Genomic DNA, 24337 nt, shown 5'->3' on the forward strand with positions numbered 1-24337 from the left:
CGCCCACATACACTAATATACAGTAGTTGCCTCAGCCCTATTTCCCTATTACAAATACTGTACTTACTGAGATATGGTACTTATAAAGGAAAGACGTGTGTGGGGCCATCTGTTGCGTGCAAGGGGATTTGCCGGGCCTCAGGTTATGTGCTGTATGGAGTAGAAGAGTTAGATGTACAATAATGATAATAATAATAATAACAATAATAATAATAATAATAATAATAATAATAATAAAAATCATCATCATCATCCGGACCTCCTTTCCCATCCTAGGGCAGGGTGAGGAGTAGCAACGTCCAGACAGCCCAAGTTTGCCCACTATTCCATTCACTCATCATCCAAGACCCCGGAATCCTGGGTCTATCTGATATGCCAAAAACTTTCACCACATTCTGTAGCTTCACATACACGTATCCAATAGATCTATCTATCTATCTATCTATTACCAGACACCATAATCCCGTATGGGGTGGCCATTTGACTCTGAGTTATTTGTTTTACAGGGAGGGGCACTAACCCTCCACCAACCCACTTGACATGTAGGTAATAATAATAATAATAATAATAATAATAATGATAAAAATAATAATTAAAATAATAATCAAAATATTACCCTATTGGTGATATGATGAGCAATACCGGTATATTAATAAATAACAATTATCCCTACGTGTCAAGTGGGGTTGGTGGAGGATTAGTGCCCCTCCCTGTAAAACAATTAACTCTAAGCCCTTGGCCACCCCGTCTGGGATACATGGCGTTTGGCAATGAATGAAAAATGATGATAATCATAACTGTAATAATAATAATCTATCTATAGCCAGATGCCTTAATCCCATAAGGGGTGTCCACAAACAAACAGCCTCCATGTTGCCCTGTCCCCTGCCATTTCATTGCCCTCTCCCACAGCTCACCCCCCCCCCCGCTCACATACCTCTTTCCTCCATCCTTTCATCTCATCCTTGGTCTTCCCCTCCCTCTCCCCCCTCCACCTCCTAGCATACATTCTCCTCGTTAGTCTCTTGCTCTCCATCTTTTCCACATGGCCAAACCACCTCAATGTACGGTATTTCTCCTAACGCTTTCTATCACATCCACACCACAACACTCCTTCACTTCCTCATTTGTCAGCCTGTCTCTCCATGTGACTCCACATGCTCCTCTCAAATAACTCATTTCCACTGCTCTCACTCTTGACTTGTGTCCCTCCAACAAGGTCCAAACTTCACATCCATACATTAGAGTTGGTATCAATACTCTCATGTAGTAACTTTTGCACTACCATGCTCACTGTTTCTTATCACTGCTCTCAAAGAACCAGCAACCTTTTGCCCTTGTTGCACTGCCTCCTCTAAACTTCCATCCTTACTCATTTCAAACTGGAAACAAAATCCACTCCACAAAACAATCGTCAGTACAGCAAAAGAGACATGGATAGTAAGTAGGATACAATAACAACACAAAAAATCACTTTTACACCCAAAATAGTAAAAAAAGAAAAAAATGAAATGGAAAAAGTAAATGCATTTGGGTACATTTGAGTCTCTTTCACTATGCCAGACACAATCACTCACAGGCAGGGCTTAAGGAACATCATAACAACAAGGGGGACAAAATTAAGCAGGAAAAGCTCTGCCTCCCTCTGCTACTTGGTGGTGGCTCTGGTGACCCTGATACACGTCTACAAGGTATGCGCCTGCTGTGTGGATTCCTGCAATCGTCGGGGCAGCTCACCCGCCTGTGACCGAAACACTGCACCATCGGCTGAGGAAGGGCAGTGGGTTGTGTCCTTTATACCCAGAAGATGAAGGTCATTTATCACCCTGAAAATAATCAGAAAAATACAGAAAACAAACTGGAGGAAAACGGTACAAACTGAACTGGTAAGGTTTTTCTGCTGTTTAAAGTGTACATTTACCAGAATTTTTTTTTGGTAAAAGTACACTTTCATTGCTGAAATAAGTTTCCTGGCAATTATGATGGGATGTTTTATGCATTAACCCACCCAGACCTCATTCAACCTAACTTATACCACAGTAGTGACACAAGAGACCTTATAGGCTACTATACTACACTTCCATGGATGTCTAGCTGAAGGGGAGGGCACAAATTTAAATTAAGTACCAAACATTCATTAGTGCATATATATACAGTACATACATACATATATAAAGCACAGTACTGTACTTACATAGCATATAAACAAACATGACACTATGCTTCCTAAATGTTTAAATCCCCATACTGAGGATGGCCATGGTAGTCGTAGTTTTCATTGGACTGGGAGATAAACCTAGTGAAAAAGCAAAAGCTACATTTAATCCTAAATAGTTCCTCACCTGGAAGCTGCTGGGTAAAAGATTTATTGCGTGTATTAGGTTGTTAGTCCTGCACGTCTTAATCTTCATCCTTCATTTTTGTCTCCTACACCAGTACGTTTTTGACATATATCTCACCTTTACCTTCGTACAACTAGGAATCAAGGCTTCATAATGGGGTGCTTTCAAAGCTAGTATTCCGCTAGATGGCTCCACTGTTGCAGTAAACACATTCCCCGCACTGTTTAAAAAGCATATTTTTCTTTGTTAAATATCTATACTGTTGTGTGAAAATGTGGATCATGGTAATGTCATATGCCGAAATATAAATAATACAAATAGAACACGTACATATAACGTATCGTGAAGTGTTTACATTTATCATAAACGGAAATTAAAATATCATTGATGGCATGTGATGGCAACCCGTCCTTCCAGTGACCCTATATTATTTAATTTCTGCTACATTTAGTGCAAATTTGGTTCTTAATACATTGTCTGTTCAGACTGTAAAGTATGCCTAGTGGGTATCTAGACTCATTCAGTTTCTGTGGGCAGAAACTTAATGTTGAGTAAATACTGGCATTCAACATTTTGCTCGCTTCCTTCACGCATGCGCACCACAAGACAGTCCCGTGTTTAAGTTTTTTCACGAGGGATGTCAAGTTTCCATGAATATTTTTATTTTGATGGCGTGTAATGTCACGGATTCACTCAGAGTAGAAACAAGCTAAATTCATAACATTCGTCATTGGTTCGTAAGTGACTATGTACAGGCAGTGTGTTTCACTGAGCGATATCTTTGTGTGATTGTCATTCCCACATATTGCCTCTCTAGCTGTTAACTAAGCTACGCCCATTTCTCATGTCCCTGTACCCGACGTTGGTTACATTACTGTCGTAAATGGACACACCCACAAACACATATAGTTCAGTAATGTGAGTTCCTGACTGTTGAGCTGAGAGAGAGAGATCTTCCCCTGCAGCTTCCTTGCACCATGAGTGAGTCATATTCATATGTATCATTGTAGCTTTTTGTAAATAAAGTGTTACAGTGAAGTTTTGTCTTTTTCTGTTGAGAACTAGTGGTTATTTTAATTTTTACATTTCACCAAGTGCCTACCAAATAAATACATTAAGGTCATCTTATCATCAATATCTCACACACATTGTCCCCTCTTGGCGAGTCCCTAATGGTATGGTCATGTGAGAACTGTCTCCAGGCCACCTGTCCACACACATAATATTATGTTTGTAAGATCTTCCACTGACTGAGTCAGTAGCTTGTGCACATACCAGTCCTCTTGACCTGGATGCAATCTCACTCGGGGTAGACATTTAAGAGGATGCAGTAGTATTTACTCGTCATGTGTTCTCACGTTTGCATATATATATATATATATATATATATATATATATATATATATATATATATATATATATATATATATATAAAATCGTGAATACTGAACTTGACTCCGTGTGAATCTTGTGGGTCACTTGGAGGCGATGTCTTGGCTTGTGTACCTTCAACAGTCGTATGTCCTCCGTGAAAGAATGACGCGTAAACGATCTTGGTTTTGGGACGGTTCCTCAGACCGGATGATTTTTGATGGTGAATGCCAGTATTTACTCAACATTAAATTTCTGCCCACATAGAGACTGGATAAGTCAAGGAACCCACTAGGCGTACTTTACACTCTGAACAAACTATGTATCAAGAATCTAACTTGCACTAAATGTAGCAGAAATTAAATAATATAGGACCACTGAAATGGCGAATTGCCATCACATGCCATCAGTGATATTTTAATTTCAGTTTATGATAAATATAAACAATTCATGATACGTTATATATACGTGTTCTGTTTGTATTATTTATATTACGGCATATGACATTACCATGATCCACAATTTCACACAACAGTGTAAATATTTAACAAATAAAATTATGCTTTTTAAACAGCGCGGGAATGTGTTTACTGCTACAGTGGAGCCATCTGACGGAATGCTAGGCTTTTTAGAAGCACCCGACCTTGAATAATGTCAAGATGTCCATTTAATAAGAATATGTCCACTTTTTCCAACACATTTATTTTAAAGGGTCACAACAACAGTTTCGGAATAATTCGCCATCACAACAATAACAAGACAACTCGGCCTCAGGACAGATTCGGGAAGAGATTCCGATCCTTTCTTAGCCTGCAGTGTGATGGTCTTTTCAGTGGAAGTATAGAGACTTAAAATAAACAGTACGGCATGTGTCAGCATGCGGTGGCATAATGCCGTTGAATTTCACTGGGACACACACTGGATGGCTGTTTTTTCGTATTGTGGAAGACGCAGACACCATTACATTAAGGTAAGTCATGTACTGTGATTATGTTGCTCAGACAATTGCTGGAAGTAAGCTGTATCCTCCAATCCCGATCCGTCGGCAGGGGAGGGGTAACTTAGGCTGACATCAGTATATTTAATATTGGTAGTATAAGATCAGCGCATTAATATGGGCGCACTGCATCTGAGAAATCATATTCTGGTATGGTGTCAACCCGAAAATTCATTTTTGGTCCAAATATCCATAAAGAAATTAAAAGTCCCTACGTTTAAAGTCAAAGCCCCTACGGTAAGCCCGTCCCTACATGAATTATTATTCAACAAGAAATGCACGTAGTATGTTTCTTATGAAGTGATTAATAAGGTTCATGGAGAAAGGAGAACCGAAATAATGAATGCAATGGCATTTATTTACATTTTTTGGAGAAGAAGTTATTTTTTTTTTTTCAATATGCATCCAGTTTTCTGAATTCCTCCTATCAATCAATCAGTCATTTCCTGTGGCACCCTCGGGGATGCATAGGGCCTCGATGAACTCACACCACCACATCCTATCTTGTGCTAACTCCTCAAGATCTCCCCAACACTCATCTCCAGCTTCCCGTCTCATTGTCCTCACCCACGTCTCTTTTGGCCTTCCTCTACCTCTCCTACCAAGTGCCACCCACCCTGGTGTACCTCGTACTATTCCCTGTCTCCTGTACACATGTCCTAGCCACTTCCATCGTGAGAACCTAACAAATTCATCGATCGGCTGCACTCCCGTTATTTCTCTAATTCTACTATTTAGTATCCTTTCCCACCACTTAACTCCTAATATTCTTCAAAGTGCTTTGTTTTCAAACACCAAGAATTTATTTTCCATAGTCACTGTGCTGTACCAAGACTCGTGTCCATAAATTAAGATACTCCTAACCATTACCTTATAAAGTTTGATTTTTGTATGCACAGAAAAATTGTTATTATTCCAAATATTTTTAAGCATTCCCATTGCCTGATTAGCCTTCTTTAACCTTTCCTCGAATTCAAAGTTCAAAGAACCATCCTTGGCTAAATAAGTACCTAAATATTTAAACCTATCAACTTGCTTTACAACCATACCTCCAATTACACATTCCTGCACATTTTCCATATTCATATTGATTATTTCAGTTTTTCCACAATTAATAACCAAACCCACCTTGCGACCTTCTCTCACCAAACAGTCCAACACTCTCTGCATCTCTTCTGGCCCATCACAAATCAAAACTATATCATCTGCATAATCTAAATCCAAAAGTTTCCTGTTCTCTCCCCAAAGTATACCTGCACCGGTTTCTGTTCCAACGCGTTTCATAATGTAATCAATGACCAATATAAATAGTAAAGGCGATAGAACACCACCTTGAATTACTCCGGACTTGACTTCAAACGAATCACTCAGACAACCGTCAACCATCACTTTACAAAATGTGTCCTCATGCATGTTCATAATGACCCTCACAAACTCCTCTGGTATTCCATAATGTCTCATGATCTTCCCCATAGTCTCTCTCGAAACACTATCAAAAGCCTTTTCAAAATCAACAAAACAAAGACTTAACGGTACTCTCATTTCATTAACTTGCTGCATCAGATGCCTAACTATAAAGATCTGATCATTGCAACCACGTCCCTTTCTAAAACCAGCCTGTTCATCCCTCAGAATACCCTCAACCACTGGCTCCAACCTATTTAACAACACTCTACTGAAAACTTTCAAAGCTATCGGTGACAAAGAGATTCCCCTTCAATTACCACATTCAATCAGGTCTCCCTTCTTCGGAACTTTAACAATTACACCATTCTTCCAAACTGACGGTAGTAACCCCGTCACCCATATCTTATTGAATATCTTGGTCAAGATCATTATTAATCTATCCCCCTCCACTTTAAACATTTCCGGAAATAAACCATCCTCCCCTGGTGCCTTATTATTCTTTAACTGTTTTACTGCTTTCTCCACTTCTGCAAGCCGCAACTCTCCTGTTTCTATATTTAAATCTTCCTGAGCAGACGGTATATCCTCTTCTGGTGGTATTGGTCTATTAAGAACTGTCTCAAAATGCTCTTTCCATCTATTTTTAATATCTCCATCTTTGGTCAATAAATTTCCTTCCCTGTCTCTAACTGGTATTTCCTTGCGTTTACCTGCATTACCACTCAGTTCTCTAATCGATTCATATGCTATTCTTTGACTCTGTCCATCATTTTTGTTTATTAAGATTTCAATCTGTACAACCTTTTCATCCACACATCTTCTTTTATCTCTCCTAGCTAACCTTCTTACTTCTGAATTCAAACTCCAGTACGCAGCTCTTGCTAATTCAATCTCTCGTTCATCAACGCATTGCATCTCACTCCTCAATTTAGCCTCACCTCTCTTTTTTATCATATCCCACGTTTCCTCTGATATCCATTTCTTTCTCCTGAATCTATGTCTCCTTCCAATCGTACATTCAGCAGTCTCATGCAAAACTTTGTTCACATCCTCCCACATCTCATCTACACTTCTCTCCCCCTCTTCCAACGTTTCCAACACCAAAAACCTATTTCTGCATAAAGTTTATATAGCTTGTTTTCAGCATAGTTAATGATAATATGCTTCATTGTCTAGATAATTCCTCTAAGTATTCATGATGCACCTGAGGGTGAAAATACAAAGTATACGTTATATGAAAGAGGAATTGTAAATATATAAATAGAGCTATGTCATATTTCCTGCCATAAAATTGGATGTGGAAATTTATCTTCAGCTCCGGGGAAACAGTTTATATATAATGCTTTTGGTATTTCAATGTCAGATTTCATTGATAATCAGCACAGCAGTATGGCTAACTTAAGGCCTGAATGGAAAGAAAACAGTAAAGCTTTACTCTTTATAACTGAATAGAGGACACAAAATTTATTGGCTGTTTTTCTTATGAAAAATTCTGCTAATTATTAATGAATATCTGAAATCCCTAGGTTTTTAAGAATTTTGCTTGGGCGTCTTTCCATCCCTACGTCTTTGAAAATTAGTAAAAAATTCCCAGGTTTAGGGATATGTCCCAACAGTTGGCAACACTGCTGTGGTGAGATGAGTGAAATAGGGCATCAGATAAATGTGGTGTAAGAAATGAAGGCCCCGTTGATGGCCAAAGGCTGGTGGGAACTGGAATACTCGGCCATACAGGACCCATATTCTCTTAGCCATTCACAAAGACCTAGTTCCATTTTTCCTTTTTGGCAGGATGTTGTGAGTGAGTGCCAGTTCAAAAGCCACACCTCAGTGAAGCAGCGATGACCCTCACACCAAGACCTGTGGCCGATGCTCAGAACTGTTCACCAAGATGGGCCGTGCAGTGTAGTGAAGGATTTTATCGCCACCTCTTTAAGGCATGGTAGAGCCTGTGCATTTCTTCTTGCTGAGATGGGTAAAGAGTTTCATTTTCTGCTCTTGTTGTTATTTTCTTCTGTATGCTACATACTGTAGTGCTGTCACCCTCCATAACTCTGTGACCCCATTATTGCACAATTTTAACTCCCCAAAGAATACATTTGTACTTTCAGGCAGACACAATTTTGTGGATAAAAAAATGGTTTTCTGATTATTTTTTGTGGTTCATTTCATTTTGACTCATTTTCAGAATTGCCTCTTTTCCCTGTTTTTCCTGCCTCCTCCGTCCCTCTATTGAATGTAGGAACCCATGCAGAGAAAAGAAACATTTTTGCTGGAAAATGATGGTTCATAACAAATGGATTGAATAACAAATTGGAAAACCCATGTTCCCATGTTTTATCCAAACCTAACCACATCTAGCTTAACCTGACTGGGTGCCTTTGCTCCTCAGACTCCCCAAAGCATTAATGTAACCTCATCTAACCCAGTCACACTGCATGGAAGAAAAATGAGACAATGAAGTTGGCAGTTTTAAGCATTAATCTAACTTCATCAAACTAAGGAAGTGGTTGTTGCTGGTGATGAGAGGAACAGTAGAAGATAAAACTTTATACCCTCTGTTTGCCAGTCAGTATAAAAAATGCAACACACCCTTGTTATACAGTCACTATAGTGTACAGTCATTTGCTTGTGAGATCAATACAAATTTAACATTTTTTTATTATATAGTCACTGTGATGCCTGATTTCTCATTACCAGTCTGATCTTTTTCTTGCTTTCATGAATACAATGCAAAATACATTAAACAGTTGGCCGTGTGGAGAGAATGGAGAGTGAGAGACTGACAAGGAGAGTGTATGTGAGTGAGGCAGAGGGGGAGAGAGGGAGGGGGAGGCCAAGGATGAGGTGGAGGGATGGAGGGGAGAGGTATATGAGAGAGAGGGGTGTGAGCTGGGAGCAGGGGAAAGGATAACATGGAAGCGATTTGTTTGTGACCATCCCTTATGGAATTAAGGCGTCTGGCAATACTGTAGATAGATAGAGAGTTTCAAATATGCATGGCAGTTGTAAAATGGTGGTGTGCTGTACCCAACAAAGCATCACAGGATTAGCAAGTGGAAAAGCAGCTGAATATACAATAATGAAAGTAGTAGAATCAGTTAGTTTCAGGAAAGGTGTATATTGAATTTATCTCATTAAAACCAAGAAACATTGTGCACCAAAGTGTGTGCTGAGTGAAGTATGGTATTCTTGCCAGCAGACTAGGAAAGTTCACCATCTAACCAAATCTCTCCCAGTAAATGGTACCGTAATGTTAGTACAGTAATTCGTTTTCATTTTTTTCATTCATTTTTTTTTCATCATCCAATCCTACATTGCCCCATGAGGAGCATAGGAGCCCGGGGCTAGGCAAAGATGAGAGTGGCCAGCCTCACTCATCCCTGAGTGGCATTATGTGAGCAATGAACCCCAGCCACACCTTGGATATAAACCTGCACCGGCTCAATCTGATTGGAGCACTGTAATTACCCACTAAACCACCAGGCACCAACATTTGGTTATACGGTTACCACCCAGCATAGTATTTTTTTTTTTTTTTTTTTTTTTCTTAATATGTGAACAGTAACTCTAGATGTATGGGCACACAGCATATTTTCCTTAGAGTGATCCTTTTCACAGCCTGATATCTGAAAACATCAGCTCGGTAAGGAAGGCAGCAAGAAGGAGGCGCTGCAGATCTTGGCTGAACCATGCAAGTCATTATTGCTGGGAGATCCTGACGGGGGGAAGGGTGGTTGCCTGGACACCTGCATGAGGGGACCTTCGTGGATGGAGTGAGAAGGTGAATGATGCTTAATTTGTACCTTACCCAGAATGAATGAGAATTGCAAGGCTTGATGAATAAGAATAGTGATGATAATGACTTATGTATTTTCCTTTTTCTGGATCATAACTGCTCCATGTATAAGAGTGAGAAGAGAATTGATGGTGATGATAGGAGTGAATGGAGATTTGGTTGATGAGTTTTCCGTGAACATTGGTGTGCATCAGGGGTCAGTTTTGAGTCCCATGTTGTTTATCATGGTTCTTGAAGCCCTCTCATGTGACTTCAACTCCCGTGGGAGATGTTGTATGCTGATGATTTGGTGTTGATTACAGAGAGTGAAAGGGAGGCGGAGGAAAGATTTAGGAAGTGGAGAGATGGTATGGGACACAAGGGTTTAAGGGCAAATGCAGATAAAACAAAAGTGATGATATCTAGGGTTGGTGGCGGTACTGTCAAAGACGAGGGAGAGTGGCCATGTGCAGTTTGCCACATGGGCTTGGGAAGTAATTCCATCTTGTGCAGTGTTTGTGATAAGTGGGTGCATAAGAGATGTAGTGGTATTAGAGGTAGACTGCAAGATAATGCTGATTTCACATGTGCGGTGTGTCGGGGAGAGCAGGTGGAGATTGTCAGACGTGAAAGGATTGAACTTGCTGGTGAATCTCTTGAGTGTGTGGAAGAGTTTTGTTATTTGGGAGACATGTTATGTGCTGGAGGTGAGGCTGGAGCAGCTCTGTGGCTAGGGTGAGTAGTGGCTGGAAGAAGTTCAGGGAGCTGTTGCCTCTCCTGACATTGAGAGGGCTCTCCCTCCATGCTTAAGGGTCTTTATATGTGGCATGCATTAGGAGTGTAATGCTGTATGGTAGTGAGACCTGGGCAGTAAAGTAAGAAGATATTTGCAGGCTCAGACACACAGAAATGACAGTGATTAGGTGGATGTGCAGTGCATCCTTGAGTGTGAGGCCTGGGGGGGCTAGGTTGACGATGGAAGTTAAGAGGTAGGATGAGACTGGAATGTGTTGATGTTGTGATGAGGAGGGGTAGATTGAGGTGGTTTGGGCATGTGGAGAGGATGGAGGTTGACAGTTGGGTGCAGAAAGTGAGAAACATTATCGTTAGAGGTAGGGTTGTGAGAGGTAGGCAGAAAAACACCTTGGATGAAGTCATTGACTGTGACCCTAAGGATATGGGACTGAATAGGGTGGCAGCTAGAGTTTGAGTTGCATGGAGAGCCGCCATTAGGTGATGTAGGCTGATGCATGCAAGCGTGTTGCAACCATTAAAAAACAAAGATGACACTGATAATGATTTTTGTCGGCAGATGGAGGAGTGGATGGTGAGTGTCATGGTGCCATCTTGTTCTGACATCAAGGTTGGCTGGAAATTGATGGAACCTGCTGACACACAATACACCAGAGAGGAAGAAGATGGGAGAAACCTTTACTTTGCAGTGAACCAACGTGGGCTGCTGCTGTGATGATGATGGTGGACAGAATTGCAAGAAATATGCAGCCATTCATCTAGCAGTGATGTTAAAGGTAAACCAGATTTCCTTTCCATATCCTTTGTAGATGCAGGCCTGGTCAGTCAGCCACACACCAAGGATTTTTATACGCAGTATCACTCTACCAGGGACCCATTGGGTACGTCAGCTTAGCACCCTAGGAATTGTCAGGCATTAGGTTCTTCACTAGTTTAGCAAAGGCCAGTATGATCCCACATGTCTAGTGCTTCTGTATGTGTGAGAATTATTGTTATTATTTTTTTAGTGTGACTGGTAAAATATATGGTAGAATACTCATTGATAGGGTTAGGCATATGACAGAGGAGCTAGTTGGAGAAGAACAAGGGGGATTTAGGAAGGGAAAAGGGTGTGTAGATCAGATATTTGTTCTAAGATGTTTAGCGGAGAAGTATCTAGAGAAGGGAAAGAAAGTGTAGGCTGCCTTCATGGACTTGGAGAAAGCTTATTACAGAATAGATAGGCAAGGTATGTGGGAGGTATTAAGAATATATGGAGTGGAGGGGAAATTGTTGAGTACTGTGAAGAGTATGTACGAAGGAGCTAGGGTTACGGTGCGAGTGGATGGTGAGCTGAGTGAGTTCTTTGATCTCAGTGTGGGACTGAAACAGGGTTGTGTGGTGTCTCCATGGCTGTTTAATATATACATGGATGGGGTTGTAAAGGAGGTGTAAGGTAGGGCAGTGGATGTGGGGCTGGCCCTAATGAATGAGGGTGAGATTTGGAAGATTCCGGTGTTGCTATTTGCTGATGATACAGTATTGTTGAGTGAAGATGAATGGGAGTTGCAAGGTTTGGTGAATGAATTTGGGACAGTGTGTAGGAAGAAGAAGCTGAAAGTTAATGTAAACAAAAGTAAAGTTATGGTGTTTGAGAGGAATGAAGTCACAGAGTGTGCAGTGAGGTTGGATGGTGAGGATATGGAAAATGTGAGTGCATTCAAGTACTTGGGTAGTGTGATGAGTAAGGATGGAACTTTGGGTGATGAAGTGCGTGAAAGGGTACAGCAGGGAAGGAAGGTTGTTGGTTCACTGAAAGCAGTGATGAGAAATAGGGAGGTGAGTATGGAAGTTAAGAAGTCATTGCATGATAGTATTGCGATCCCTACCCTGACGTATGGAAGCGAGGCGTGGACCTTGCAAGAGGGGAATAAGTCAAGAGTGAGAGCAGTAGAAATGAGTTACTTGAGAGGAGCATGTGGAGTGACGTGGAGGGACAGGTTGACGAATGAAGAAGTGAAGGAATGCTGTGAGGTGGATGTGGATGTGGTTGAGAAGATTAGGAGAAATACACTGAGGTGGTTTGGACATGTGGAGAGAATGGAGAATGAACGACTGACTACGAGGGTGTATGTAGGTGAGGTGGAGGGAGGGAGAGGGAGGGGTAGACCGAGGATGAGGTGGAGGGATGGAGTTGAGAGGTATATGAGGGAGGGAGGAGTGAGTTGGGGGGAGGGTAGTCAAATGGTGGGTGACAGAGCGAATTGGAGGCGTTTTGTCTGCGGCCACCCTTTGCGGGATTAGGGCGTCGGGCTATAAATAAATTTTTTTTTTTTTTTTTTTTTTTTTTTTTTTTTTTTGCAATAGGGGCGTGGAAGAAGTTGAGAGGCGGAAGAGAGAGTTATATGTAGAAAGAAAGAGAGAGGTGAAAAGATTAGTAAGAGAGAGTAAGAAGAGAGTGGATGAGGAATTTGGAAGGAATTTGAGTGTAAAGTGGAGGGACTGTAAGAAAATGTTCTGGAAAGAGGTGAAAAGAGTAAGACAGGGTGGAAGTGAAGTTAGCAGGGGAGTGAAAGATATAAATGGTAGATTACTAGTGGAGAAGGGAGAAAAAGTGAGCAGATGGAGAGAACACTTTAAGGAATTGTTGAACGTGGAGGATGGAAGTAATGCAAGTATAAGTGGCTGGGGAATGGCTGGGAGAAGGAGGGAGGTGAGAAGACAGGAAGAAATCAGTAGGATAGAAGTTGTGGAAGCAATGAAGAAAGTTAAATCAGGGAAAGCCCCAGGAATTGATGGAGTGTGTGGTGGAATGCTGAAGCATGGGGGAGAGATAGTAGTAGAATGGATGTGGAAGATGTGCAGATTGGCCTGGGAGGAAGGTAGAGTCCTGGAGGATTGGAAGTCAGGTATAATTATTCCCTTGTACAAAGGAAAAGGGGAAAAAGAAGTGTGTGGTAATCATAGGGGCATTTGTCTTCTTAGTATAATAGGAAAAGTGTATGGTAGGATACTTATTGACAGAGTTAGAGAAAGAACAGAGAAATTAGTTGGAGAAGAACAGGGAGGCTTTAGGAAGGGAAGAGGTTGTGTAGATCAGATATTCATTCTTAGATCTTTAGTGGAAAAGTTTCTAGAGAAGAGAAAGAAGTTGTATGCGGCTTTCATGGATTTGGAGAAAGCATATGACAGGGTGGATAGACAAGGATTGTGGAAAGTATTAAGAATATATGGAGTAGATGGGAAGTTGTTGAATGCTGTGAAGAGTATGTACGATGGTGCGAAGGCCGCAGTGCGTGTGGATGGTGAACTAAGTGAATTTTTCTCTTTGAAAGTTGGGTTGAAACAGGGATGTGTCATGTCTCCATGGTTGTTCAATCTGTACATGGATGGGGTAATAAAAGAGGTACAAGGTAGGGTAGTGGATGTTGGACTGGCCCTGGTGAGAGAGGATAGTGTTTGGAAACTCCCTGTACTTCTGTTTGCAGATGATACTGTGTTGTTGAGTGAAGACGAAGGGGAGCTGCAAGGCTTGGTGGATGAGTTTGGGAGAGTGTGTAAGAAACGGAATCTAAAGGTGAATGTAGGGAAGAGTAAAGTGATGGTCTTTGAGAGAGGTGAAGTCAGTGAATGTACAACGAGGTTGGATGGTGAGGAATTGGAAAATGTGAGTACGTTTAAGTACTTGGGTAGTGTGATGAGTAAGGATGGAGGTTTGGAGGGTGAAGTGCTTGAAAGGGTACAGCAGGGAAGAAAGGTTGCTGGTTCCTTGAAAGCAGTGATAAGAAACAGGGAAGTGAGCATGGAAGTGAAAAAGTTACTACATGACAGTATTGTGATACCAACTCTAACGTATGGAAGTGAAGCTTGGACGTTGTTGGAAGGACACAAGTCAAGAGTGAGAGCAGTGGAAATGAGTTATTTAAGAGGAGCCTGTGGAGTCACATGGAGAGACAGGGTGATGAATGAGGATATAAAGGAGCGTTGTGGTGTTGATGTGGATGTGATAGGAAGCGTTATGAGGAACACACTGAGGTGGTTTGGTCATGTTGAGAGAATGGAGGGTGAAAGACTGACGAAGAGAGTGTATGTGAGTGAGGTGGAGGGGGGAAGAGGGAGGGGGAGGCCGAGGATGAGATGGAGGGATGGGGTGGAGAGGTATATGAGGGAGGGGGGAGTGAGTTGGGGGGAGGGTAGTCAAATGGTGGGTGACAGAGCGACTTGGAGGCGTTTTGTGGGTGGCCACCCTTTGCGAGATTAGGGCTTCAGGCTATAGATAGATAGATAGATTTTTTTTTTTTTTTTTTCAGGAGTTTTTGTGTAGTATCTCTTCTTTAGTGATTACTGTTTGCATAGTACATGATAACATTTCTCTTTTAATGCTGTTTATACCTTCTTAGTACTGTATCAGCATAGTCTGCATCAGTAGCAGCAGCACAAGCACCCATACCTCTTTTCCTACCCTTGGATGGGGGGCGTGTGAGGTCGGGTGTAGAGTGTCAAAAAGAGAGAGAAAATAACTAAGTCTGTCCAGTTGAATGAACCACACTAATAATTCCAGCTTCACTTTAGTAACATCAATGTAACATATTAGTATTTGCATCAGTTAACAACATAGTATTTGCATCAGTTAACAACATAGTATTTGCGTCAGTTAACAACATAGTATTTGCATCAGTTAACATATTAGTATTTGCATCAGTTAACAACATAGTATTTGCATCAGTTAACAACATAGTATTTGCATCAGTTAACAACATAGTATTTGCATTAGTTAATATATTAATATTTGCATCAGTTAACAACATAGTATTTGCATCAGTTAACATATTAATATTTGCATCAGTTAACATATTAGTATTTGCATCAGTTAACATATTATTATTTGCATCAGTTAACATATTAGTATTTGCATCAGTTAACATATTATTATTTGCATCAGTTAACATATTAGTATTTGCATCAGTTAACATATTAGTATTTGCATCAGTTAACATATTAGTATTTGCATCAGTTAATTATCTATCTGCCTATCTATTGCCAGTCGCCTTAATCCCATTGGGCTGACCACAAACAAATCGCCTCCACGTCGCCCTGTCGCCCGCCATTTCACTGCCGTGCTCAGATAACACAGTAGTATTTACAACCCCAGGCTTATTTGAACATGAACCCTTCCTCTGCAGTCTTCCATCCTCCATTTGGGGATGTGGAGGAAATTGAGGAACGTTTGTTTAGCCAGGCAGGGGAGCCATCTGGTTTTTTCATTGTGTAAAAGCAGATATTGAGATCTGCCCTTTCCTTTCCTCCATCCTTCTTTCCTTCCATCCTCTTCTGCCTTTCTTTCCTTCATTCTTTCCTTGTCCTTCTGCCTGTGGGTGACTCTACATTGAGTGACAAGCCAAATGGTTTCCTGTACACCAGGAAACCATTTACTATGCTGGGTGGTAACCATATAACCAAATTATGGCACCTGGTGGTTTAGTGGGTAATTAAGGCACTCCAGTTGGATTGAGCTGGTGCAGGTTTATATCCAAGGGGTGGTTGGGGTTTATTGCTCACGTAATGCCACTCAGGGATGAGTGAGGCTGGTCACTCTCATCTTAAATGTCAGGACCAACTTGCCTAGCCCTGGGCTTCTACGCTCTTCATGGGGCAATGTAGGATTGGATGACGATGATAATGATAAAAATGACAGCATGTTTCCACCTAAAGAATTCCTGTATTGGGGTTGGCCGTGGCACAGCTGGTATTCTCAACGTACTGGAAGCCAAACCAAAAGCCTGTCTATCTATCTATCTATCTATTGCCAGATGCCTTAATCCCATAAGGGGTGGCCACAAACAGATCACCTCCATGATGCCCTGTTCTCTGCCATTTCACTGCCCTGCTCCCAGCTCACCCCCCCCCCTCTCATATACCTCTCCACCCCATCTCTCCATCTCATCCTCGGTCTCCCCCTCCCTCTCGCTCCCTCCACCTCACTCACATACATTCTCCTCATCAGTCTCTCAAAGAAGCCACAACCAGCTAATTACCTCCCAACAGTTGCTGGAAACTGTTGGGGAAAAACAGCAATTTGAGATATATGATACGATTTGTAACAATGTGAGAGTGTGTGCTTGGATTTTGACTCTTCTATACAGTCAGTTGGATAAAAGGCCTAATAATATGCAGGATAAATGACTAAATAAGAGATGTTATTAAATCAGCAAAGGCACTGGGAATGTTAGCCTGAGTAGCATAGGTGTTAGGGTCATATTAACACTGAGTGTGTGAAGGTGTGGACAAACTTGTAGTGTTTAACAGTTACTTCTTGCAGCAGGACACCAGGACTGAACATCTGACTTACCTTACCTTGCCTTAGCCATAGCTTCTGTAAATGGTAACATTCTTACCATCCAGGATTATGAGTTTTTCAGGAGATTTAGTGAAACAGAAGTTTGACCAGATTTTTTAGAGGTTAGATAGATTTCACACTCTCACCTTAAATGTTAGGATCATCTTGCCTAGCCCTGGGCTCCTACGCTTGTCATGGGGCAACACAAGATTGGATGATGGATGGATGGATAAATGTTCTGCAAAACAGTTTAGGGCAAAGTTGTGCACCTAGTTGTTGTGTGAGAGTTGATATTTACACGACCTTCATGGTTACTGAAAACGATTGCTCATTGAACACCTGTTTCAGCCACTCATTAAAGTAAACACCTCAGTACACCTGAAAGTTATAACCGGTTGTTGAATGAGGAGTTTGACTGGGACAGGGAAGGTTTGGAGCCAGCAGATCCAGTGTCTGGCCCTTGGCCTTTGATTGATACTGCTACTGTGAGTGAGGCAATAGGCAGGATGAGGGTGGGGAAGGCAGCAGGTGTGTCTGGGTTGACTGCCGAAATGTTGAAGGCCTCAGGCGATATAGGGGTGAGTTTAGTCACTGACCTGATAAATAGGATTATTTATGAGTGTGTTGTCCCAGATGATTGGCTGAAGAGTGTAATTGTAAATGTGTATAAAGGGAAGGGTGATGCCCTGGAAAGAGGGAATTATAGAGGTATAAAGCTTTTAGATCAGATAATGAAGGTAATGGAGAGAGTTTTAGAAGGTATGATTAGAGAAAGAGTGAATATTGATGAGATGCAGTTTGGGTTTATGCCAGGTAGGGGGACCACTGATGCCATATTCATTGTTCGACAGCTTCAGGAAAAATATATTGGTAGGAGAAGGGATCTTTATTTTGTTTTTGTTGATTTGGAAAAGGCCTTTGACAGAGTCCCTAGAGAGGTGGTGAAGTGGGCAATGAGAAAGCTTGGCTTGGAGGAGTGGCTGGTTAGGGTGGTTATGGCCATGTATGTGGGTGCTCACACCCAGGTGAGAGTGAATGGAGATTTGAGTGATGAGTTTTCCGTGAATGTTGGTGTGCATCAGGGGTCAGTCTTGAGTCCCATGTTGTTTATCATGGTACTTGAAGCCCTTTCACGTGACTTTAGAAACGGACTCCCGTGGGAGTTGTTGTATGCTGATGATTTGGTGTTGATTGCAGAGAATGAAAGGGAGGCGGAGGAAAGGTTTAGGAAGTGGAGAGATGGTATGGGGCAAAAGGGTTTAAGGGTAAATGCAGATAAAACAAAAGTGATGATATCTAGGGTTGGTGGCGGTACTGTCAAAGACGAGGGAGAGTGGCCATGTGCAGTTTGCCACAAGGGCGTGGGAAGTAATTCCATCTTGTGCGGTGTGTGTGATAAATGGGTGCATAAGAGATGTAGTGGTATCAGAGGTAGACTGCGAGATAATGCTGATTTTATGTGTACGGCGTGCCGGGGTGAGCAGGTGGAGATCGTCAGACGTGAAAGAATTGAACTTGCTGGTGAATCTCTTGCGTGTGTGGAAGAGTTTTGTTATTTAGGAGACATGTTGTGTGCTGGAGGTGGGGCTGGAGCTAGCTCTGTGGCTAGGGTGAGAAGTGGTTGGAAGAAGTTCAGGGAGCTCTTGCCTCTCCTGACATTGAGGGGGCTCTCCCTATGTGCTAAGGGGTCTTTGTATGCAGCGTGTGTTAGGAGTGTAATGCTGTATGGCAGTGAGACCTGGGCAGTGAAGGAGGAAGACATTCGCCGGCTCAGACGTACAGAAATGACAATGATTAGGTGGATGTGCAGTGCGTCCCTGCCTGGAGGGGCTGGGTTTACAATGGAAGAGTTGAGAGGTAGGATGGGACTGGAGTGTATTGGTGTTGTGATGAGGAGAGGTAGATTGAGGTGGTTTGGACATGTGGAGAGGATGGGGGATGATAGTTGGGTGAGGAAGGTGAGAAGTGTTAATATTGGGGGTGGGGTTATGAGGGGTAGACCGAGAAAGACATGGGACGAGGTCATTAAGTGTGACCTTAGGGTTAAGGGACTGAACAGGGAGGCTGCAATGGATCGTGCAGCATGGAGAGCCGCCATTAGGTGACCAAGGCCGACACATGCAAGCATGTTGGAGCCTTTAAAAACGAACGAACGAAAACGAACGAACTTCATCTGTCTATCTATCTATAGCCTGATACCATAATCCCTTAAGGGGTGGCCATTTGTCTTTGAGCTAGTGGTTTTGTGGGGAGGGGCACTAACCCTCCACCAACCCACTTGTTGTGTGTGGGTTGGTTATATGGTTACCACCCAGTGTTGTAAATGATTTCCTGGCTTACAGGAAACCATTAGGCTTGTTACTCAGTGTAAAGCCACCTGATAGGGAAACAGGTGTAATAACAAGTAACAGGAAAGATAAGAGAAATAGGAAGAGAGGAGGGCAGACCTAGAAAAAGAATAATAAATGTGAAGGAAGAAGTAGACAGCACAACATCAAGTGAGTGGATGATGGTGGTCACCGCCTACCACCGTTCTCTTCGTGTGGGATAAAATAAGTACAGTAGAGCAAACTAATGCAGGCATATCATTTATATTGTAATTAATTTTGTGGCAGCACCCAACAGGACCCCTCCATATATGACATACAGCATAGCAGGGTGTTGCCAATTTCCTTTCATGAAACTGTCTGTGCAAAACAAATAAAAATAATTCCAAAGCTTATTTTGTGTGGATGGGATGGAGTGGAGAGATATATGAGAGAGGGGGGTGTGAGCTGGGAGCAGGGCAGTGAAATGGCGGGGGACAGGGCGACATGGAGGCGATTTGTTTGTGGCCACCCCTTACGGGATTGAGGCGTTTTGCAGTAGATAGATAGGTAGATTATTTTCTATATAGTGCACATCACATGTTTGGTCCTCCCTTGGAAAGCTTATTGTATTTAGCATCTTGTTCCAGAGTTCTTTCTGTAATCTATCCATCTGTCTATCTATCTATAGCCCGACGCCGTAATTTCACAAAGGGTGGCCGTAGACAAAACGCCTCCAATGCTCTGTCACCCACCATTTGACTGCCCTCCCCCCAACTCACTCTCCCCTCCCTCATATACCTCTCAACTCCATCCCTCCACCTCATCCTCGGTCTCCCCCTCCCTCTTCCTCCCTCCACTTCACCTACATACGCTACAAAGTCTTAGTCAGTCTTTCATCCTCCATTCTCTCCACATGTCCAAACCACCTCAGTGTTGTTCTGTTTCCATAAACAATAATATTTTATAATGTCAGTAGTGTCGCCATGGTTAACTATCTATCTATCTATTGCCAGACGCCTTGATCCCATAAGGGGTTGCTACAAACAAATTGCCTCCATGTCACCCTGACCCCACCATTTCACTGCCCTGCTTGCAGCTCACACCCCCCTCTCTCATATGCCTCTCCACTCCATCCCTTCATCTCATCCTTGGCCTCCCCCTCTGTGCAAAATTATCTATGCAAAACAAATAAAAATAATTCCAAAGCTTATTTTGTATTGACTCTACATACTTATTTAGGCCTCCCTTGGCAGGCTTATTGTGTTTAGCATCTTGTTCCAGAGTTCTTCCTGTAATCTCTCTACCTATCTATCTATAGCCCGAAGCCCTAATCCCGCAAAGGGTGGCTGCAGACAAAATGCCTCCAAGTCACTGTGTCACCCACCATTTGACTGCCCTCTCCCCAACTCACTCCCCCCTCCCTCATATACCTCTCAACTCCATCCCTCCACCTCATCCTTGGTCTCCCCCTCCCTCCACTTCACCTACGTACACCCTCTTAGTCAGTCTTTCATTCTCTCCACATGTCCAAACCACCTCAGTGTTGTTCTCTTTCCATCAACACTAATATTTTATAATGTCAGTAATGTCACCAGGGTTAGCCAATGTATAAAACAGCAGTAGACAATATTTGAACATGTTACTCACCCAGGTCAACTCTGGAACTGTCTCCCTCCGTCTGTATTTCCTACTTCCTATGACCTCCAGTCTTTCAAACGCAGTGTCCAGGCATCTCGAAATGAACAGATCTTGAATTTGGCTCTCTTTTGTATTGTTTTTGTTTTTTCTTGGAAGGAACGGTTTGCAGGCTCCTGGCCTTTGGTTCCTTCTTCCTTGCATTAAAAACAAAAAAATTATTGCTGTTTCTTGTGCTGATGTCCCCAGCTGTGATCACTGACATGTGCTGCTTCAGGGGTATTGCCCAGGGATTCCCCAGAATAAATACAACTTCTGTCTATCTGTCTATTGCCAGACACCTCAATCCCATAAGGGGTGGCCACAAACAAATCGCCTCCATGTCGCCCTGTTCCCCACCATTTCACTGCCCTGCTCCCAGCCCACCCACCCCCTCCCTCGAATACTTCTCCACCCCATCCCTCCATCTCATCCTTGGTCTCTCCCTCCTGCTCCCCCCCTCCACCGCACTCACATCCACTCTCCTTGTTAGTCACGTGCTAATAATAGATGGTATATATATAGCATAGCATGTAATTAACCTCTGATGTAGGCAGCTGTGTTCAATGGGATGTTTTATATGTTATCCTACACCAGGGTCTGGGTTAGATAAAGAGGAAATAAATTCTCTTACAGTTAATTTTGTAGTAAACCATTATTATCATGGATATGTGGTAGGTGGGGGCGCCCACCATCAACTCACTCAATGTAGTGCTGCTCTCGAGTGTCTGCCCTTTCCTCTCCTCCATCCTTCTTTCATGTCTTCCTCTTCTGTCTTTCTTTCCTTTGTTCTTTCCTTTTCCTTCTGCCTGTGGGTGACTCTACACTGAGTGACAAGCCATATGGTTTCCTATACACCAGAAACCATTTACTACGCTGGGTGGTAACCATAACACCAAATTATAGCACCTGGTGGTTTAGTGGGTAATTAAGGCGCTCCAGTCGGATTGAGCCTATGCAGGTTTATATCCAAGGGGTGGTTGGGGTTTATTGCTCATGTAATGCCACTCAGGGATGAGAGGCTGGTCACTTTCATCTTAAAAGTCAGCACCAACTTGCCAAGCCCCGGGCTCCTACGCTCCTCATGGGGCAACGTAGGATTGGATGATGGATGGATGGATGGATGGCTTGTCATGGATGTTCTATACTGACACTGAGGCTACACATACATGCAGACATAGTTGCCCAATACAGACAGAAAGCCAGCAGGTGGTGGAGTGAAGCTGACTGTATGGACAACAATTTGGGACAATAAAAAGTGAGAGACTGACGAGGAGAATGTATGTGAGTGAGGTGGAGGGGGGGAGAGAGGGGGGGAGGCCAAGGATGAGATGGAGGGGTGGAGTGGAGAGGTATTTGAGAGAGGGGTGTGTGAGCTAGGAGCAGGGCAGTGAAATGACGGGGGACAGGGCAACATGGAGGTGATTTAATTGTGGCCACCCCTTACGGGATTAAGGCATCTGGGAATAGATAGATAGATAGATAGAAAAAGCCCATTGACCTTATTGCAAGCTTGTACCAAAAATGGCCATCCCTCTGCCCTTTCTTTGCTACTGTGTGTACAGGTATACCTGGATATATTATACCCCTGGATGCCATACCCTGGCTTAGCAATGGGGGTAAAAATACTGTACCAACATACCCTGCCTAACCATGGCCAATCCCCAGTATAACGATGGGTATTATTTTTTTACCAATTTTGATGATATTTTAGACTAAAATTTTGTGTTTAGGTTGATTTATAAACTGTTTTTAGGTTAATGTGTTTTAGCCATAGGTGGGGTGAACATTGTCATTTTGGGGTACAGTTTACTAAGCTTGATTTTTTCCAGACTTATATTTGGCAATTTTCATCTTTTATTTGTTGGTTTTAGTGAGTTATTTACAGGTGTTAGGCTTAGGTTAGCTTCTTTTACAGCTGTTAGGCCATTTAGATTGGCTTTAAACTTGTTTTTGGACTCATTTGGGTGGGTTTGGGGGGGAAACTCAAGGCTCAGAAATGCATCCCATTACTTTACATGTTAAATCTACTCCGATGTACGATAGCCCGCCTAACGATGGGTTCTTACTTAACCAGTTGCATCATTAAACTGGGGTATACCTGTATTTCCTACTGTCTTTCTCTGTCTTTATTTCCCACTTTCATCCCCTGTCTGCATTTCCTACTGTCTTCCTCTGTCTGCATTTCCTACTGTCTTCCTCTGTCTGGATTTCCTACTGTCTTCCTCTGTCTGGATTTCCTACTGTCTTCCTCTGTCTGCATTTCCTACTGTCTTCCTCTGTCTGCATTTCCTGCTGTCTTCCTCTGTCTGCATTTCCTACGGTCTTCCTCTGTCTGCATTTCCTACTGTCTTCCTCTGTCTGCATTTCCCACTGTCTTCCTCTGTCTGCATTTCCTACTGTCTTCCCCTGTCTGCATTTCCCACTGTCTTCCTCTGTCTGCATTTCCTGCTGTCTTCCTCTGTCTGCATTTCCTACTGTTTTCCTCTGTCTGTATTTCCTACTGTTTTCCTCTGTCTGTATTTCCTACTGTCTTCCTCTGTCTGCATTTCCCACTGTCTTCCTCTGTCTGCATTTCCCACTGTCTTCCTCTGTCTGCATTTCCTACTGTTTTCCTCAGTCTGTATTTCCTGCTTTCTTCTGTCTTTATTTCTGTTTTCCCCTGTTTGCATTTCCTGCTGTCATCCTCCGTCTTCATTTCCTACTGTCTGTCCTCCAAATGTAGGGCCAGCACTGAACAGACCCAGCCCCCAAGTTGACGAAGGCTGGCTGTTAATATTACGTTTCTCTTTACACAGTGACACCATCAGCAAGGCCTTGAAGCAGCTGCCAGTCAAATTTGCCTGCCAGGGTGTTGGTGAGGCCTGGCTGGACTGGTGGTGGTGGCACAACACACTCTGGCTGCCTACAGGGTCATCTGGGGCAGCAGTTTTTAACCTGGGGTGCCAGCGTCCCGAGGGGGTGCTGAAAGCAGTTTCAAGGGCTGCTGGAAATTGCTGTATTATTGTTTTTTTTGTTTTTTTGTTTTTTTTGCTTAGTATTGGCATCCTTGATGTCTTACTTTTGGAGATTGTATAAAATAAATTGGTCAAGCTGTACTTTCCTTTACTTTACAGTACTTTATCCTTGTAGTTGTGTAGCAGCTGTAGTGCCAGTACCAGATGCTGTAGTGCCAGTACTACATGCTGAAGTGCCAGTACCACATGCTGTAGCACAAGATGCTGTAGTGCCAGTACCACATGCTGTAGTGCCAGATGCTGTCATGCCAGTGCCAGATGCTGTCATGCCAGTACCAGATGCTGTAGTGCCAGTGCCAGATGCTGTAGTGCCAGTACCACATGCTGCAATGCCAGTACCACATGCTGTAGTGCCAGTACCACATGCTGTAGT

General features: G+C 42.7%; 1 long non-coding RNA gene across 1 annotated transcript; it reads left to right on the plus strand.

Annotated features, from left to right (window-relative positions):
• The first annotated feature begins 4575 nt into the window (after positions 1-4575).
• Positions 4576-23969, plus strand: LOC145402898 (uncharacterized). Its single transcript, XR_013897885.1, has 5 exons — positions 4576-4683; positions 7909-8092; positions 9739-9901; positions 11208-11424; positions 23746-23969. It is a non-coding gene; the product is annotated as an uncharacterized LOC145402898 (long non-coding RNA).
• Positions 23970-24337: the final 368 nt, after the last annotated feature.

Source organism: Coenobita brevimanus, chromosome 59, assembly GCF_032717465.1.
Source record: "Coenobita brevimanus isolate Jiangsu-jjx chromosome 59, ASM3271746v2, whole genome shotgun sequence".
NCBI lineage: Eukaryota > Metazoa > Arthropoda > Malacostraca > Decapoda > Coenobitidae > Coenobita > Coenobita brevimanus.